Raw genomic sequence first — 11,904 nt, forward strand, 5'->3', positions numbered from 1 at the left:
CTTTATAGGCATTAGTCATTACCTGGAAATGTTGAGCAAGTATTATCCTGTTAGGAGAGTTGGCTTCGTTGAGATTAGACAGGCAGTAAGAACAACATTTAAAAATTATAATGAAAAAATTGGCAACAATATAATAAACTTAGTTCCTAGAAATGGTTTTTGAACTAACAGCCCAAGCCTAAGGGCAGCAAATTAAACAAAAGGCCTGTGATAGCCACTCTGTAGTATTTCATACAGGATCGAATTAAACTAGTGAACGCAGCTTTATAAAAGGGACCACCAGCACAATTTGAACAAAAAATTGTGTTAGGGAAAATGCCAAATGTGCCCACTAGGTGGACTAAAAGGATGGTTTGTTTTAGGTCAGGTTTTCTCAAGTTACCTATAGCAGTTACTTATTGTGAAATTTTAATTATAGCGTTATCCTGCCAAGTGAAATAGTGGCATTGAGGGGGTGAGAGTCTCATTATTATATGGAGCCTTATAACAACGTCCTAGGAAAACCTGTTTTTTTAGGTTTATTTTTCAACTTTTGTTTTTAAGTAGTGGGGTCTCATCATGTTGCCCAGGCTGAAGTTTAACTCCTCCGGCCTCAGGCTTCCAAGCAGCTGGGACTATAGGCACCATGCCTGCTGGAAAAGCTGTTTGTAGCAGGGAAAACATCAACTTCTCCTCTTGGGTTGTGGTTTGGTTGTCTCTGATTACGGCATCATGCAATTTGGTGAACTTTTGGTGTGGTTCATATATCAGGCGTAAGACTTGTTTTTTACTTCATTAATTTTGTTTTTTATTTTTATATTTTAAATTATTTCATACTAGTTTATTTAGGGGTTCCATTTTCACTCCTTAATAGATTTTTCCATATTTTTTATAAGCTTCTTTACTCATAAGTTCATCTAGTTCTTTTTTTTTTTTTTTTTCTGAGACAGTTTTGCTCTTGTCGCCCAGGCTGGAGTGCAATGGAACGATCTTGGCTCACTGCAACCTCCACCTCCTGGGTTCAAGTGATTCTCCTGCCTCAGCCTCCTGAGTAGCTGGGATTACAGGCGCCCGCCCCCACGCCCGGCTAATTTTTGTATTTTAGTAGAGACAGCGTTTCGCCATGTTGGCCAGGCTGGTCTCAAACTCCTAACCTCAGATGATCCACCTACCTCAGCCTCCCAAAGTGCTGGGATTACAGGTGTCAGCCACCGCGCCTGGCCCAGTTCATCTGGTTCTGAAGAGTTACTCAGTGTCATCTCAATCGGCCAAGCATCTTTATAACAAAAATTTTTGATAAGTTCTGTATTTTCTGCGAGAGCTTCATTAATTTCAGTTACTTCTCCTGATAAAGGAGAATGGAGTTCGCCAACAGCTTTCACACTTTCCAAAGCACCAAATTCATCCTGTTTGTTCAATTTTGTCCCAGCTTCAGGCAGATCACAGTAAAAACATCTCCCAACGCTTCCTGTGCAAAATGCCTGATTCACACTGTTCCCATACCATTTCCTGTTGTTCTCCAATCATGTTTCCTTGTGAATTCATGCACTGAGAGCAGAGCAGGTTCCGTGCGCAAACTGTGCCCATCCCCAGCCACCAAGACCTCGGCCGGTGAGGCATGGCAGGTGCCAAGGCCCCGCTCAAGCTGCAGACCACAGCCCACACACACTGCGCCACTCAGTGCCATGTTTATAGGGAGGGGTGCAGAGGATCCCCATGCTGCGCTTTGGTCACTGTTTTTTTGTTTTTGTTTTTGTTTTTCTAGAGACAGGGTCTCGCTCTGTTGCCAGGCTGGAGGTGCAGTGGGGCAATCCAAATTCACTGCAGGCTTGAAGTAGCTGGGACTATAGGCGTGTGCCACCACACCCAGCTAATTTATTTTTTGTAGAGACAGGGGTCTCGCATGTTGCCCAGGCTGGAGTGCAGTGACACAATAGCCCACTGCAGCCTCTAACTCCTGGGCTCAAGTGATTCTCCCACCTTAGCCTCCCAAGTAGCTGAGACTACAGGTATTAATATATGCCATAGCACCTGGCTAATTCATTTTATTTTATTATTTGCAGAGAAGGGGTCTCACTTTGTTGCCCAGGCTGGTCTCAAACTCCTGGCTTTAAGCTATCCTCCCGCCTTGGACTTTGTTTTGTAATATCTGTTTAACTTTAGCTTAGTGGGCTTCAGGAACAGAGCAGTTTTCATTTTGGTAATTTTATGGAAGAAAGTTGGATTGGAGGTACCTAGAAGAATTTAGGATTTAGTCGAGTCTAAAGTAGATAAGAACTCAAAAATAGTGCATAGAGTTAAAATCTAATAACAGGTGTATTATAGCTTTTTTTCTTTTTTAAGGAATATGACTCTTTTTTTACCTTGATCATATAGGAATTTCAGATGAAAAATCTCTTGAGGCTAGAAAGTCAAACCAAGTAAGACTTTAGATTTTACTCATAGTCCTAAGGTTCTTGGGCCTGCCAGAAAATGACAGTTTTTATTAACTTACTGTAAGGCTGAGGACCCTTGAAGTCAGATATTTTATGTGTATTTTAAAATATGACATTTTAGTCAGTCTTGGTAATAAAATCAGTGTTTCTCATTATATTTTGTTATAAAGAGAGCACATTTTATTGGACTTATATAAATAACCATATTGTCATAAGTATACTCACATGTAGTTTTCACAGTTTGGAGGAATCAAGTGAGGAGATAAAACACAAATTTTTTATCTTTGTTTCTAAAAATTTATTTTATCAAATTGTAGTAAATTATAGATAGCTTAAAAGAGAAGATTTTCTTTTCTTTTTTTTTTTTTTTTTTTTTTTGAGATGGAGCCTTGCTCTGTCGCCCAGGCTAGAGTGCAGTGGCACGATCTCGGCTCACTGCAAGCTCGGCCTCCCAGGTTTATGCCATTCTCCTGCCTCAGCCTCCCGAGTAGCTGGGACTACAGGTGCCCGCCACCACGCCTGGCTAATTTTTTTTGTGTTTTTTAGTAGAGACAGGGTTTCACAGTGTTAGCCAGGATGGTCTCGATCTCCTGACCTCCTGATCTGCCCGTCTCGGCCTCCCAAAGTGCTGGGATTACAGGTGTGAGCCATCGCACCTGGCCAAGAAGATTTTCTTAAATCTGGAAGACAAAACATTTGAGTGAAGAGCCAATAACATTTTAAATAAAAATGATAAAAATATTTTTATCATTTATTATTTATCATTTTTATCATTTATTATTTAATTTTATGGCATTAACTTTTGTTCTGCTTGATTTTTATTAGAATAAAAAATTCTATTAATTTTTATAAGAATTTTAGAAATTTTTATTTAGTCCATTGATCTTAAAGTTATTAGAGATCTATATTTAAGAGTACTTGTTGGACTCTTCTATGAATCTGTGAATATTTTTAGAGAAGAGTTTAAAATAATAACAGTGAATGACAAAAACTTAGTATAGCCATGTGTGTTAGGCCGTTCTTGCATTGCTATATAGAAATATATAGCAGAGACTGGGTAATTTATGAGAAAAGAGGTTAGATTGGCTCACAGTTCTGCAGGCGATACAGGAAGCATGGTACTGACATCTGCTCAGCCTAGTGAGGGCCTCAGGAAACTTACAATCATGGTGGAAGTGAAGGAGACACAGGCATCTCACATGGCCAGAGCAGGAGCGAGAGGGTGGGGGACTGCCACACTTAACAACCCAATCTCAGAAGAACTCACTCACTATTGTGAGGCAGCAGCAAGCCATGAGAGACCTGCCCCCATGACCCAAACACCTCCCACCAAGTCCTCCCTCCAACACTGGAGATTACAATTCAACATGAGATATGGCTGGAACATATATTCAAACCATATCACCATGGTTAAAACTCTGACGAAAGTTTCTAATCGAAAAGGATACTTAATTATTTCTACTACATATAGATAGCATTTTAAGATAGCAACCAGAATTATGACTGATAGCATATTAGATTTTTATAAACTTATATAATTTTTGAAATATGTATTTTAATAACATACTTATATATGTAGCTAAAAGAAGATCTAATATTAATTATTATTTGACATTTTAAAAAATTTAATTTACCAAATCGGCCTAATCACTTAGTATCTCTGTAAGATGAGAGAGATATTTTTTGAGGCTTTTCAAGGCCCCAACTAAAAAATATCAAAGTTAATTTTAGGCTAAAGAGACTTGAATTTAGAATTTGATTTTTGGGAAGTTTGTCAAAGATGTTAAAAGGCTCAAAACACTTGATCAAAACAGAGTTGCATTGTAAAATAATATTTATTTAATCAGAGTGATCATTAAAAGACTTTGAAAGCAATACAGAAAGTTACATAGATATAAAAACCTTAACCCTTTTAAAGCTTAGGTTTTTGTAAGTAATTACAAGCCTAATAAAGACAACATAGAAAATTATTCTTGATAAAACATAAAATTTTTGTGGTTTTAGACCAGCTACCAAAAGGTAAAGAAAAACATTTTGTAGTATGATTGTTTCTTTATGGGAGCTAATTTAGATAACTTGGAAGTCAAACCTGATGAAAAAGGGACTTGGATTTAATCAAACACAAAATATTGTGTCCAAGGTTATTAGCATAACAATTTAGATACCTTAAGAAAAGCCAAGAGTACGAAATTAAATTATACTAGAAGAAAATGTTGCTTTTTTAGGCCTTTAAGATAAATATTTTAGTGACAGTCTATAAAAGCAGAGTTAGAACCAGAGAAAAAAGTTACAGGAGGTTGGGCACAGTGACTCATGCCTATAATCCCAGCACTTTGGGAGGCCGAGTTGGGAGGATCATTTGAGGCCAGGTGTTTGAGATCAGCCTGGACAACATAACAAGACCTGTCTCTTTAAAAAAAAAAAAAAAATTTACAGGACTTGACCAAAAAAAAAAAAACTGAAGGAAAGAGTTATCAATCTAGGCCTTTTCAAGAGAGCAAACAGCTGAAGGCAATGAGGTATGATCTGTAAGTCATATGAAGCAAGATAGCAAGATACAGTAAATGTTGAATTACTGAGATATACATCTGAGAAATTTTTTCTTTTTTTTTTTTTTTTTTTTTTTTTTGAGACAGAGTTTCACTCTGTCACCCAGGCTGGAGTGCAGCAGCACGATCTCGGCTCACTGCAAGCTCCGCCTCCCGGGTTCACGCCATTGTCCTGCCTCAGCCTCTCAAGTAGCTGGGACTACAGGCGCCGGCCACCTCGCCCAGCTAATTTTTTTATTTTTTCTTTTTTTTAGTAGAGACGGGGTTTCATCGTGTTAGCCAGGATGGTCTCGATCTCCCGTCCTCATGATCCGTCCGCCTCGGCCTCCCAAAGTGCTTGGATTACACGTGTGATCTACCGCACCCGGCCATATCTGAGAAATTTTTAAAGCAAAACTTGACCTCAAGAAGTGAAATGGGCCGGGCGCGGTGGCTCAAGCCTGTAATCCCAGCACTTTGGGAGGCCGAGACGGCCGGATCACGAGGTCAGGAGATCGAGACCATCCTGGCTAACATGGTGAAACCCTGTCTCTACTAAAAAATACAAAAAACTACCCGGGCGAGGTGGCGGGCGCCTGTAGTCCCAGCTGCTCAGGAGGCTGAGGCAGGAGAATGGCGTAAACCCGGGAGGCGGAGCTTGCAGTGAGCTGAGATCCGGCCACTGCACTCCAGCCTGGGCGACAGAGCGAGACACCCCCACAAAAAAAAAAAAAAAAAAAAAAAAGAAGTGAAATGATCATTTTAAATGAAGAGGATAACATTTTTATCCTGAAACTAGGGAAATTAAAGAGATTTCAGTAAGAAGACAACTGTTAAAGAAACAGATTTTAGAATTAAAAATCACAATCTCCTGCAATTTTATTAAGAGCAGATCAGTATTTCAAGAAAATCTTGTTGTCTTAAATATAGGGGACCACACTCTGGTCTTGTATCAGCTGTGCCTCTGACATCAGTGTTTTAATTTTTAGAAAAACACATAAACAATTTTTTAAAATCCCAGCCACCCAATCACACACAAAACATTTTTTATGAGGCTCAGCTTTTATCAATCTTCTTTGACTTGTTTAGACCTTTTATCATTTTCTCCAACCCCCAGTCTTAGTTCTATTATTATTATTATTATTTTGAGAACAACCAATTATTTTATTTTAGAACAAAAACCTACCATATAAGATTTTTTAAATATAAAATTATATTTTAAATTTATATTTTGATAAATACACCTAAATATATTGAGTCTTTTTATAAAATTTAAAGAGTCAAGAATAAACATATTTGGTAATTTGTTTCAATTTTTTATTTTATTTGGATATGACCTAGACATTTAATGAGTATCTATTATTTAATTTAACATGGCTGGGGGCAGTGGCTCATGCCTGTAATCCCAGCACTTTGGGAGGCTAAGGCAGGTAGATCACTTGAGGTCAGGAGTTCGAGACCAGCCTGGCCAAGATGGTGAAACACTGTCTCTACCAAGAATTTAAAAACTAGCCAAATGTGGTGGCATGTGCCTGTAATTCCAGTTACTTGGGAAGCCGAGGCAAGAGAATTGCTTGAACCCAGGAGGCGGAAGTTACAGTGAACCGAGGTCACACCACTGCACTCCTGGTTGTAGCCTGGGTGACAGAGTAAGACCCTGTCTCAAAAAAAAGTTTTTTTTAAGAAGTCAAGAATAAACATATCTATTTGGTAATTTTGTTTCAATTTTTTATGTTATTTGGATATGACCTAGACATTTAATGAGTATTATTTAACATAGCATAATTTAAAGATTTTCTTTTTTTTTTGAGATAGAGTCTCACTCTGTCACCCAGGCTGGAGTGCAGTGGCATGATCTTGGCTCACTACAAGTTCTGCCTTCTGGGTTCATGCCACTCTGCCACCTCAGCCTCCCGAGTAGCTGGGACTACAGGTGCCTGCCACGATGCCTGGCTAATTTTTTGTATTTTTAGTAGAGACAGGGTTTCACTGTGTTAGCCAGGATGATCTCGATCTGACCTTGTGATCCGCCTGCCTTGGCCTCCCGCAGTGCTGGGATTACAGGCGTGAGCCACCATGCCCGGCCAAAGATTTTGAATTACATAAAAAGTTTACTTATGTTTATTTTATTTATAATTATCTAATTTATTTTTAAGTAATAATATTTAGATACTTATGAAGTTGTGATATTACTCATTATCTTAAGTTAATTTTTAATTAATTTTATAACCTGTTAATATCAGATGTTCACTTAAGACCTTAAAGCTGAAAACATGGATATTTCGTTGATAACTCAGAAGATACAGCTGTTTTTATTAAATTAACAATATTAGGCTGGGTGTGGTGTCTCATGCCTGTAATCCAGCACTTTGGGAGGCTGAGGCAGGCAGATCACTTGAGGCCAGGAGCTAGAGATCAGCCTGGCCAACATGGTGAAACTTCATCTCTACTAAAAATACAAAAATTAGATAGGTGTGGTGGTGCATGCCTATAATCCTAGCTACATGGAAGGCTGAGGCACAAGAATTGCTTGAACCTGAGAAGTGGAGGTTGCAATGAGCTGAGATCGCACCACTGCACTCCAGTCTGGTGATAGAGCAAGACTCTGTCTTAAAAAATAATTAACAATATTAAATTAATCTTATTTATCAAAGAATTGTATTAAAAAAGATTATTTTGTTTTAGCCTGGATTTATCATTTTATAAACTTAGAACATTTAGCAGAGGCAAATGTAAAATCGTCTGACCAGTAAACCCAGGCAAAAATGTATGTTAACAATTTTAAAGACATTTTACATTTTATTTTATTAACAATTTTAAAATCAATTAATTTATTAGAGATTTGCCTAAATCATGTAAACCAAAAAATTGCTTAATATATATTTTATATGAGCTCTCATTTATTTAAGCCAATTGAAATAAAAAATTTAAGGGTTTTGGTTGACCAGAGCTTATTACGTAGACACTATATAACAGAAAATATGTATGTATGTGTAGGCATATCTAAATATATTATATATAGATAAATAGAGATATTGCAACTTTTATTTTAGAATTATAGTCATGAGATAGTAAAACATGTAAACTTACTGGTTTTTAAAAACTAGTTGGATCTTTTTTTTTTTTTGAGACAGAGTTTCACTCTTGTCGCCCAGGCTGGAGTGCAATGGTGCGATCTCGGCTCACTGCAACCTCTGCTCACTGGGTTCAAGTGATTCTCCTGCCTCAGCCTCCCAGGTAGCTGGTATTACAGGCACCCACCACCATGCCCAGCTAATTTTTGTATTTTTAGTAGAGATAGGGTTTCCCCATGTTGGCCAGGCTGGTCTTGAACTCCTGACCTTGTGATCTGCCCGCCTCGGCCTCCCAAAGTGCTGGGATTACAGGTGTGAGCTACCGCACCTGGCCGTCATTTCTTTTAGTACAGGAAAGGTGTCTTTTATGTGGGAATGTTATATTTTGCTTTTAAGAAACAACATAAAGGTCTACAATTTTTTTTATAAGTGTTGGTTTTTAAATATTCTACTTTAAAACTCCTCAGAATGGCTCCTCAAAATGGCAGAGACAATATTTTGTGGCAAGACAGTCTTTGATGGTTATTTGGGGTTTTTTTAGCCTCAAGATATCAATGAGATATGTATATCTTATTTAGAGTGTATGATTTTATAGCTATAGTCTTTTAGTTTAATTTTAAGAACAACAGACTGTTTGAATGATCCCGTAATGTTTAAACTTGTTACCAACTGACCTCCCAGAAAGTATCTTGGCATGCCTTTGAACTTAAGGGCCCATTTTGTGGGTGTTCTGGTTTAATGACAAATACAAAAAAGCCAAGGAAACACAAATGCTGAATACACAAAGGCCAAAAATACCCAAGTGCAGATGGAAAATAAAGTACATACATAAGTTATCTTCTCCAATGAAATGGAAAAGGAAAAATATTTATCAAGGCCTCAACCCGAAGGGAAAAGTCTCTTCACTAAGACCTCCTAGCCAAGGTCTGCCAGGATGAGAAGAGTCCTCCCAAACAGATGTCTGAACCAAAATGAAAAGACTCCTCCCCAACCAATTCCCAAATAAAACAACCAAAATCAGGAGTTAGGTTCAAGAGAGACTCACCAAGGGGAAAAGAGGTGACTTACAGAAGCAAGCGTCTCAAAGGGACCCAGTGTGAGTACCTCATGCTATAGGTCCAAGGGCTGGTGATTCTCTTTGAAGTGAGTTAGCATTGGAATCCCACTTCTGACACCAAGCATATCAAAGTAAAATAATTTAGAGATGAAACTGTGAAATTAAAATGTGTTATTTGAGAAGAAAAAATTGTAATTTGTGGCATACATGCAGACCAGTTTTCAGTATGTCTGAAGAACAAAGAGAAGGTTAGAGGTTTTATAAAAGAAATGTTACGTATTGCTCTTTGGGACAGCTCATTGGCACTAGTAAAGTTTTGGGGAGTTTGGAAAGCACTGATTGGTGAGTGACAGTGGTGGGTAAAACGAGTCTTAGATTTGCAGCAGGTTGTTTTAGTAGCTGTTAGATAAAACTGGACTTTATCTAATGGCTACTAAACAGCAGGCAGTGTCAGCAGTCAGGCTTCTTGCATGCTTACGTTCTTGGAACAAATTATGTGTCCTTGCTGCTTTTTTGTCCTGGCTTCTGGAGGCTGTTTTAATTGGGTATAACAAGAATGACCCAATTTCACATCAGCCCCCCAAACTTACCTTTTTTTTTTTTTTAAATGGAGTCTCACTCTGTCGTCCAGGCTGGAGTGCAGTGGCGCCATCTCTGCTCACTGCAAGCTCTGCCTTCTGGGTTCTTGCCATTCTCCTGCCTCAGTTTCCCGAGTGGCTGGGACTACAGGCGCCTGCCACCATGCCTGGCTAATTTTTTTTGTATTTTTTAGTAGAGATGGGGTTTCACCATGTTAGCCAGGATGGTCTCGATCTCCTGATCTCGTGATCTGCCCACCTCAGCCTCCCAAAGTGCTGGGGTTACAGATGTGAGCCACCATGCCTGGCCAAAACTTACCAATTCTTGCTGCAAGATTCTCGCTTGCTCTCACCTGTGCTATGGGTGAGATGGGGTGGTCTGAGCCTCAGGCCCTGCCAGCATCCATGGGCAATTTCTAAGCAGCCACTTCCTTAAAATGTCAAGGTTTTAAAATTGGAGCATGACATACATGCAGAAATATACACAAAACATAAATGAACAACCGGAAACATGTTCACAAAGTGAGCCCACTCATAGAATCAATATCCCTGAAGCCCACTTCCTAACCCTTCCCAACTTCCCCTCCCCAAGGTAACTGCTACCTTGACTTCTAACACCATGAATCAGTTTTACCTGTTCTTGAACTTTCTTGACAAGAATGCCCACACCACATACATTTGGCTTACTCATCCTGAGTCATGCTTGTGAGAGCCTTCCAGGCAGTTGTGCATAGTTGTAGTTCATTCATTGTCTTTGCTGAATCATACTCCATTTTATGAATATATTGCACCTTCTTCATCCATTCTACTGTTGATGGATCTTGGGTTGTCTCCAGTTTGAGGCTGGCTCTTCTGAGCAGTGCCCTTGTGCACATTCTTGTCCATGTCTTCTTCTTTTTTGGGGGAGGGGGGGATGGAGTCTCGCTCCGTCGCCCAGGCTGGAGTGCAGTGGCACAATCTTGGCTCACTGCAAGCTCCACCTCCTGGGTTCACACCATTCTCCTGCCTCAGCCTCCCAAGTAGCTGGGACTACAGGTGCCCGCTACCACACCTGCGTAATTTTTTGTATTTTTTATTTTTTAGTAGAGACAGGATTTCACTGTGTTAGCCAGGATGGTCTCGATCTCCTGACCTTGTGATCCGCCCGCCTCAGCCTCCCAAAGTGCTGGGATTACAGGCGTGAGCCACCATGGCCAGCCATTCTTGTCCATGTATTCTGGTAAAGATATATACAGGTTCTGTTGTGCATGGAGCAAGTTGCTGGGTCACAGGGTTTGGGTAGGTTCCGCTTTAGTAGACACTTCCAGACAGTTTTCTCAGGTGTTTGTACAAAGTGCACTCCCACTAACAAAGCGTGATGCCTCTGGGTGCCATCCTGGCCGACACTTGATATTCTCGGTTGTTTCCATTTTAGCCAGTGGTGGGTGCATAATTGCATCAAATTTTGATTTTACTTGACATTTCCTTGATGACTGAGGAAGTCAAACACTTTTTCATACTCTTATTAGCCATTCGGAAGTGTACGTTTTTGACATTCCCATTTCAATCTTAAGAAGCCAATTTTTCTACTGGGTCCCTGTCTTGGTATGATTGATTTGTAGGAGTGCTTTGCGTTTTCTAGACACTAGTATTTTTCAGATACACGTATTAAGGTATCTTCTGGAATTGTGCAACCTCCCTTTTTACTTTGTTGCTGGTGTTAAATAAATAGAGAGGATGCCGTTGGTTTGGACTGAGCTTCTGCACTAGGACCAACAGACCAAGCCAAAATGCAGCTACTCATGCAGGGAGTTTCACACCACTGAGCAGACACTAAGTTGCTTATCTGACCCTCTTTCAGGAGACAGAGAGAGGGAGGGAGGGAGAGAAAGAGAGAGACCCCAAATTCCCAGATAGGCCAGTTTCAGTCGGGGTGATAAGGGAAGTCCGCTGTGCTTTAACCATGACAAGGAAAGTAACTTTGAGATGACCAATCTGCTTTTTGGTCTCTGTTTCTGCTTTCTTCTTTTTTCCACCCTTTCCTGCCTACAAAGCCAACCTCTCCTGCTCAGCTCATCCAAATGCTCCTTCTATTTCCTAAGAATGAGGGGTTGTCCAAGTCTAGAATTGCAAATAAAAACCTATTCAATCTTAACTGAATTTGTTGTATTTTGTCATTTGACATTAGTGACTTTGAGGAACACAGATTTTCATTTTAGCTGTCTTTCTTCCTTCCTTCCTTCCTTCCTTCCTTCCTTCCTTCCTTCCTTCCTT

The 11,904-nt window shown here is 39.6% G+C and overlaps 1 pseudogene; it reads right to left on the reverse strand.

Annotated features, from left to right (window-relative positions):
- Positions 1-846: 846 nt before the first annotated feature.
- LOC113219773 overlaps positions 847-11,904 on the reverse strand; it is a 32,525-nt pseudogene continuing 21,467 nt past the window's right edge.

Source organism: Piliocolobus tephrosceles, chromosome 6 (assembly GCF_002776525.5).
Source record: "Piliocolobus tephrosceles isolate RC106 chromosome 6, ASM277652v3, whole genome shotgun sequence".
Taxonomy (NCBI): Eukaryota; Metazoa; Chordata; class Mammalia; order Primates; family Cercopithecidae; genus Piliocolobus; species Piliocolobus tephrosceles.